The following is a 9,346-nucleotide window of genomic DNA, read 5'->3' as shown; positions in this document are numbered from 1 at the left end:
AGTTATCACACCATTGGGAGCTGAATTACTGAGTGACACCACCAAGGTTTCCCAAAGGTTTCCCAACTGTCTGGCAAAGAACTCAAACGCAAGTAATGCTTGCACCTCATCATCTAGTGCATGTTTCATGGTAGACAACTCATTCAACAATCCCTGCAAATTAATCAGATGCTTCGTAACACTATGCCCATCTTTGTACTTTAAATTCACAAGCCTTCATATCACAAATGCTTTGTTTTGAGCAGTCTTTCGTTCATAAAGACTCTCTAACTTCTGCCAAAGACTGTAAGCATCAAATTCTTTGGCTACATGATGAAAGACACTTTGATCAACCCACTACCTACTATATCCAATGATAAGTGCTAAAATATTCATATTTTAGCCCCTTACTAAGCATTTGTTAATTTCTTAGTTTTGTTATTTTGTGCTATTTTATTTCCTTTTTGTGTTTCTATGTTTTATAGGTTTTTGGAAGAACATGAAGTATTCTGGAAGTATCAGGCTTAAATGACAAAATTGGGAAAAGCTAAAAGTTTTGGACTAAGAGCAATGTATTCAGCTAGTGTATCGAGCGTACATTGCCTAGGATCGATCGCAGGAGTACGATCGAGCGCACTCGGGCGCTGGAGAAAATTCAAACACACGGCCAAGACTCCTTTTCCTTCCTTAACTTGGTTTTCCTAGTCCTAGTTGAACTAGGGCTTAAACCTACAATTTTTCTAGGATTACTAGGGCTTCTAGGACTCTCCTAAGCCCTATAAATAGACCTATAAGCCTCACAATTAGAGACACAACTTCAGAGAGGAGAATTTGGAGGCTACTTCCTAAAGCTTTTCGGTTTCTTCTTTCCCTTTTATTTTTAGTCTTTATTTTAATTATATGTAACTAACTCTTAGTTAGGGGCTAGATTGAAGCCTTAATAATGTCTTTTTAGGATTTCAATATTGGCGCCTTTGTTACAATCATATTTGGGATATTTAACTTGATTATTTCATGTTTAATTGAATTCCTCATATGAATGTGCCTGATCAACATATGTGGAAAAACACTTAGTCTGTTTATTTTTGTTCTTATTTGTTTTTTTTTTTTTCACCAAAAACTTGATGTGCAAATTTATTTAACTCGCAAGTGCACGAATCAATTGTAGTTTAATGGATTGCAAGTGCGAGGTCGATCCCACAGAGAATTGTATTTTTGAAAGAGCAATTTATATCTAAATTAATTAAATCCTAATCTAGTTCCAAAAGGGTTTTGACTTTTGAGTTTTGAAAATTAAAGGATAAACATAAATTAAATAAAATAAGTAAATCTAAGAATAAAGGTACTAAGGTTTGGGAATTCACACTCACCAAATCATAACAACATACTTTATGTTCCTGAAGTTCTCACAAATTAAATCATAGATATGCTTTATTATGCTTCAAAGAATTAATCAAAACCATCCCATGTATCCATTCATTGACCAAATCACAAAAGGAATCCTAATTCAATTGAAACACCAGATGTATCCGTAGAACAAATCACAAGGGATATCCAATTTTTATGAGTTAAAAGCCAAGTAATCAATCATATGAAATTATCTCAAATCATCACATGTATCCTTGAATCACAAGAGATATCCAAGAATCACTCAATGCAATTGATTATAAGTAAAACAATTGAAATATAAAACCCAATAAAATCAGAATAATAAAAACTTACATAAAAGTATTGATGTTCTTCATTGGTGAGGCTTTATCCCCAACCTTAGTTGGGAATTTAGTTCCACATAAAAATAAAATCTAAACCTAAAGAAAAACTAAACAAAAGAATTTTGCTCTCTGGTATTGTGTATCTTTTCTTGAATGCAAAGAAGTCTATTTATAGGCTTAGGGAAGTCCTAGAAGCCCAAGTAAACCTAGATAATTCGGAAGTCTGTCTCCCAGTCAAAATAGAAGTCTGAAATCGGACTAGGATTCGTCCAAATTTGTGTCTCTTAATTGCGGGGCGATTTTGACATAGAAACCGTCCGAATTACGAAAATTCTATTTCACAACAAATTGTAGTATTTTGAGCTAGCTTTCAAATACCATTTGAATCACTTCAATCCGATATTTGAACGGAGAGTTATGGTCAAAATACTAAGACGTGTGCAGAATCTGAATTTGAATCCGATCCGAAATCTTATCCAATCTGAACTTTAATCTGATTTAACCTTTTCTTGGATTTGGTTAGACTTAACCACACAATCTAGGTCTTCTCAAAGTATGCTTTCTTTCAAACTTCGCATTTTTCCCTTTAAAGCTGCAGTTTTTCTTCAATGACCTACAAAACACTAAAAACACAAAATATTAAATAACGACACAGCTAAAGGATTAACTAATGTAAATAAAGGGGTCCAACTATGCAATATTTGGCACTTATCAATATGCATGTGGTATGCATTAGTCATTTAAGTCAATTTGGATGATCAAGTCCTGGGCTTAATAAAGTGACAGAAGAATCTCCTCACAGGTTCTTGAAGTAATCAACATGGGGAATCGGGAATAGACACCCATGCCTTAGGCCTCATGTGTTTGTCGATTTCCTTAGATTTATGCTTTCTTAAAGAACAACTTAGTAGACACCCATGCTAAATCCTTGGAGAAAGAAAAGAATTAGAGTAGATACCCATGCCTAATTCGTTGCTTAGGGAGATCAATAGCTTAAGGAGTAGACACTCATACCCTTAGGTTGGCAAACATTCAATATACCGGTATGATTGGCGCATTGGCATATTCTTATCTTAATTAGTCTGATTAGTAGTGGATATTGAATCCCTAACTCTTTTCATTTATCTTTATTTCTTTTTCATAATATCAATTTCGTGACAAAGTTGATATTTTAATTTAGAAAATAAATTCTAAGCTATTGTTACAAATATCTACCTAAATTAATAGGCAGATTGTATGTTTTACCCGCAAGTGCATGAAGTCAACATAGTAGTATAGGGTGCAAGTACGGGGTCATTCCCACGAGGATTGCTAAATTTTGCTTAAAATTAATTCTGAAAGTAAAACAAGAAAAGATTGATTTTTGATTTGATGATAATAAAAAGGTAGGGCTTTGATATCCACCACTAGCTATATTTAGATAATATGTCAATATGCCAATGCTTTGATCATGTTATGAATATCTAATGTTTGTCAACCTAAGGGCATGGATGTCTACTCCTTAAGCTATTGATTTCCCTAAGCAACGAATTAGGCATAGGTGTCTACTCTAATTCTTTTCTTCCTTAAAGGATTTAGCATGGGTGTCTACTAAGTTGTTCTTTAAGAAAGCATAAAACTGTGGAAAACGACAAACACATGAGGCCTAGGGCATGGGTGTCTACTCCCGGTTCCCCATGTTGATTAACCTAAGAACCCGGTATGGATTTCTTTTGTTACCTTTATTAAACCCAGGTCTCGGTCATCCAAATTGATTTAACTAACAAGTCCATACCACATGCATATGTTGATCAGGCACACACATATGAGGAATTCATGAAAGCAGGAATTAATAAAGTTAAATACCACAACATGATCATCACAAAGGCGCCAATATTGAATATTAACTAAACATAACTAGGGCTTCAATCTAGCCCTACTAAATAAATTAGTTACACATAAGTTTGATGTTAAACATCTTCATAAAATGAAAAGAAAGAAAGGAAAAGAATAAACCCGAAACTTGAACTTGAAGAGCTCCAATTCTTCTCCTTGGAAAGTGTATTTTTATTCTAGAGGTTTAAGGGTCCATTTATAAGCCTTAGGAATACTCTAGAAACCCTAAAAAGCGTAGGGTTTGAGCCCTAGTTCGCACTAAGTTACAGAACCCTAGAATTTGCACTTTCCATAACAAGGCTGGCGGATGACTTGGCCATCACGCACAGGTGTGCTCAATTGCAACCTGTGTGCGATCGATCACAGGACTACGATCAATCCTCTTTGTGCTGGGCGCTTGATTGCAAGTGCCTTGCGCTTGTGGTCCTCGCCTGTAGTGCGCTCGATCGCAGCTCCCCTGCGATCTATTGCACTACCAGAGCCTCAAATATTTCCAAAATAGCTCTTTTATGTCCAAAACTTCTAAGATTGCTTCTTTTTCTTCCAATGACCTACAAAAACAAGGAAAACACATAAAAGAACTAAAATGGCATAAATTAACCAAAACTAAAGGATTAACACATGTAAGTTAAGGGCTAAAATAATGAATATTTTAGCACTTAACATAAGCAAAATCAACAATCTCCGTGGGAATGATCTTGTACTTTAACCCTATACTATTGTTTTGATCTTGTGCACATGTAAGTTAAAACGTACCAATTATTATCTATTAAATTAGGTAGTATTTGACACAACAATTTTTTGGCGCCGTTGCCGGGGATTCATTAATTTTGTTTAGAATTATTTTCCTTAGTTAATTTTATTTCTGTTTTAATTTTTTTTTCTCGCAGTTTCTATTATGTTCTCTAGAGGTGCCCTCGAGTGCCCATTCCAGGAGGATTGAGCACACTAACCAGTGCGATCGATCGCACATCTGGACAGCAACACAGAAACTGTTTTAATTAAAGATCTTATTTTTTTTCTTTTTATGTAGGGTCATTCAAGTCTGCATCTTTGTAAGTTTTATTTTTAATTTTGTTTTTCTTTCCCTTTTAATTTTAACTTCTTTTTGTTATTTTATTTTTGTTTTCACACGTAGGGAGGCATTCCGACGCCACATGGACCATGTTCATATTGCCATAATCCTTATCACCATGTTAGAGATTGTCCTTCAACAAGACAATTTTCTAACTATTCTTATGGGCATATGAACACATCATTCTCTAAACCGGGGGAAGACAGCTATTTTGATTCCTATAACCCGTCATGGAGCCAACAGTCTAATCTCTCGTGGCAAGCTCAAGCTCCTGAAAATCATGCTCCACAATTTCATGAACTGCACCATCAATCATATCCGTAGTTCTATGAGAATTCATTGTCCTCTTAATCAATTCCACAACAACAATATCAGGCTGAACCACCTCCTCCTGAGGTTTCTGAAGTGTTATTAGATAAGATCATAGTGTTGACGAATAGTACACGGCAAGTAATTGAGATAATGAAGGCCCACCTCAAACAAGAAGCTGATATCCTCAAAGAAGAAGAAGAAGAGTGCCAATTGACCACTTCTCATGGACATTATATGGAGGAAGAGAGTATTTACTATCATGAAGAGGAGCCATCTCCACAATTCTATGGTCAATCATATTCCTGTCTTAGTCCCAGTTTGCGGCAACCTATTTTCAAGATAGTAGCTCATGAAGAGGAACCATCTCCCCATCAATTGGTCTTAACATTATCATGAAGAGGAGAGAAGTCTGTTAGAGCTACCAAATGAGCAAATTGAGGACATCAAGATAGAAAAGCTCCCTGAGTATTCTTCTTATTTTATTCCAGTTCAAGATTCCCTTCCGGATGAGAAACTATTTGAGAAAACTCAGAGTGGTCCACCTCAATCTACAGAAAATTTGAATTACCTTTTTGCAGGTAAAATTTATTCTCTTTGGTTCTAGAGAAGAAAAGATTGGTGCTTCAAGTTTAAACTTAAAGGTCAAAGCACTGAGCGCTTCAATGATGAGGATTCCGTTGGCTTGGCGGATCCCCTATATTTTGACTAAATGAGTCAGCTCCACAGGTTCAAACACAGGCCCTATGCACTTGAATCCTTTTTCAGGCCAAGGTTCATGATCTCCATCCAGGTTTTATCTTTTCCATTGTTGTTTCATGTTCATTCTTTGATTATATTTTAACAGCAATGTGTTACACTTGATTGATATTTGGTTGGAGTATCATATATCTGTTTAATTTTATTGTGTTGTTAATTTTTCGTTGTTTTATATTTTCCTTTAGTTATTAGTTGAATTCTGTTTTTATTTAATCTGTTGTTTTCCTCTCCTGTTGAGTTGCTATTTCGATTCTGCAAGGGCCATCGAGCGCACCCAGTTGTGCGCTCGAGCGCATTACCACCGTGCACCCCTGCGCGCATGAGCGCAGCACCATCACGGACACTCTTGCATAAGTACGATCGAGCGCACTCGACCAGAGGCTCACATGACCTGTTTTTAAGTTACACCTTCCCTTCCTCCTTCACCTTCCCCCATGCGCCGTGATACACACTACCACTGCCCCATTTTTCTCTGTTTTTGACATGCACAACCTGTAGCCATGGATTTTGCTTTGTCTTCTGTGTTTGTTATTTTTGCAGGGGATTGAGCTTTTATTTTACAGTGGTTTGGCATCACTCATTCTGGAAGTTGTGCACTAAGTGTTTGATGAAAGTCCTGAACCAACCTGCAAGATACCTAGAAATCGAGCTTCATCATCTCAAGCTTCCAGGGCCAAGGCCACTTCATCTCGGCCCACTTTTCAGCAGAGGGAGCTCATTTTGGAGACTTTGATGACTTCACAAATTTTGAAGCTACTTAATGGGCAGTCGAAGAATTCAAAAGTCGTGGGTTGAAAATGTTATTCAAGCCAGTCACCTCATGGGAAAAGTGTGCTTGCATCTTCTTTGGGACAGCAGTGAGAGGAGTCCAACAGTCTGGCTAAAGACGTTAAACTTAGCGCTCATGGGAGGCACCCCTCCTTTTTATTTCTTTCTTTGTTTGTTTTTATTTTATTTTGTTTTTGTTTTCCAGTGTTACTTTAGTGTTTTGTTTTTCAGGGAAAAGTATGCTTGCATTCAAGTTTGGGGGTGTGCTAGGAGCCATACCAATCTAGACAGTTCTCCATCTCCTAGGTCAGATCTTTTCATGCTATACACACATTGGGGCAATGTGTAATTTAAGTTTGGGGGTATGAGAGACACTTACACACACCTTGTCTCAGTTTAATATTTTAGTTTGATTTTTTTTTTAAAAGAAAAATATTGCATGTTCATGTTTGTCTTAACATTTTGGTTGATATGGAAAAATTGTGATTTGATTTTCATTGGTGAGCTTAAAATTGTGAACGCATGATCTGATAATAGAGTTTTTATCTTTGGTTACTTACTTTAGGCATCTGAGAACCTGTTTGATCTGATCTGACACAAGCACATTAGCGCATAATATGTGGGGTATGACATGAAAGTCTGATGTGTATGTTTCAATGTTTTAGGTGAGACTTGATGACTTGTTAGATGGACACTTTGGCTTATTACATATGATTGAAAAAAAAAATTGATCATTGATAAACTTTTCACTAAGTAACTGGACCTCTTGCCTCATTAAGCATTGAGTGTTCACGACAAAAGGTGAGGATTTTGATTTGGTTAAATTTATGGCTAGTTTAGTTTCGTAGCCTTTTTGACTCGAGTTAGTAAGTCCTTAGGCGTGTCTTTACAGCTAATGCCCTAAAACCACCTAGTTTGGGAGTCATTGGCTCAACACTCGTTACATGGGTCAATTAGAAAGCTTAAGGGAACTAAACATAACAAAGCCTGATAAAATAAATAAATTAAAAAAAAAAAAAAAAAAAAGAAGAGAAAAATATACCATTGTTGTTCATTCTGGTTAGGATTTCAGTGAACTTTGAGATATTGAGACATTTCATATTGAAAATAATTGGAACCTTCATATTTATGTGCTAATTCACTTTACATTGTTTCGAACTTATGATGCCTTAACCTGTCATTTGTAAGTAATTCAACTTTAAAATTTCAATTCATTGAGAAGATGAAGTTTATCTTTTTAAGCATGCCAATGAATGAAAATCATGGTTTTGAGTGACACTTCAATTTTGGATAACATGAACTTTGCATAATATTTGTGGGTAACATTCCTGGAAAACCCTCACAAGACTTTACTCATCCTCTAGGGAATGCCTAGGGGTCTAAAAGGCTTGTTGCATACGCTAAATGTAATCATACATCTCACAAAAGATGGATTTATGTTTTTGTTTTCTGTTTTTCATTTTGTTTTTAGTTTTGTTATGCTAAGGAACTAGCAATATGTAAGTTTAGGGGTGTGATAAGTGCTAAAATATTCATATTTTAGCCCCTTAATTTACATTTGTTAATTTCTTAGTTTTGTTATTTTGTGCTATTTTATTTCCTTTATGTTTTCTGTGTTTTATAGGTTTTTGGAAGAAAATGAAGTATTCTAGAAGTATCAGGCTTAAAGGACAAAATTGGGAAAAGCTAGAAGTTTTGGACCAAGAGCAATGTATTCAGCTAGCGCGATCGAGCGCACATTGCCTAGGATCGATCGCAGGAGTGCGATCGAGAGCACAACCCCTGTAATCGAGCGCACTCGGGCGTTGGAGAAAATTCAGACACGCAGCCAAGACTCCTTTTCCTTCCCTAACTTGGTTTTCCTAGTCCTAGTTGAACTACAACTTAAACCTGTGATTTTTCTAGGATTACTAGGGCTTCTAGGACTCTCCTAAGTCCTATAAATAGACCTCTAAGCCTTATAATTAGAGACACAACTTTAGAGAGGAGAATTTGGAGACTACTTCCAGAAGCTTTTCGTTTCATCTTTCCCTTTTAGTTTTAATCTTTATATATTAACTATGTGTAACTAACTCTTAGTTAGGGGCTAGATTGAAGCCGTAATCATGTCTTTTTAGGATTTCAATATTGGTGCCTTTGTTACAATCATATTTGGGATATTTGACTTGATTATTTTACGTTTAATTGAATTCTACATATGAATGTGCCTGATCAACATATGCATGTGGTAGGGATTAGTCATTTAAGTCACTTTGGATGATCGAGTCCTGGGTTTAATAAAATGACAAAAGAATATCCTCACGGGTTCTTGAAGTAATCAACCTGGGGAACCGGGAGTAGACACCCATGCCCTAGTGTTAAGTGCCAAAATATTCATATTTTATCCCTTAACTTATATGTGTTAATTCCTTAGTTTTGTTAGTTTATGCTATTGTAGTTCTTTTATGTGTTTTCTTTGTTTTGTAGACTTTTGGAAGAAAAGGAAGCAAATCTAGAGGTATTGGGCTTAAAGAGCAAATTTAGGAAAAGCTGGAGGCTCTGGTAGTGCGATCGATCGCAGGGGACCTACGATCGAGTGCACTACAAGTAAAATGACCAGACGAGTGTAGCCTTGCGCTCATGCGCACACAAGAAGACTCGATTGCAAACGTGCGATCGAGCGCACACAGGCTGCGATCGATAGCACCCGTGTGCTGGAGAATAGTTAGCTGAGGCCAGAATTCCCTTTCCTTCCATATTAGGGTATTCCAAGTCCCACTTGTAATAGGACTAAACCCTACGAATTTTCTAGGTTTACTAGGGGTTCTAGGATTTCTTTAGGCCTATAAATAGAAATCTTAGCTTCTAGGAAAGGATGTGGAAAAAGAGG

The sequence above is a fragment of the Corylus avellana genome, chromosome ca5 (assembly GCF_901000735.1).
Source record: "Corylus avellana chromosome ca5, CavTom2PMs-1.0".
NCBI lineage: Eukaryota > Viridiplantae > Streptophyta > Magnoliopsida > Fagales > Betulaceae > Corylus > Corylus avellana.
Note: the sequence above shows the minus strand (reverse complement) of the source record.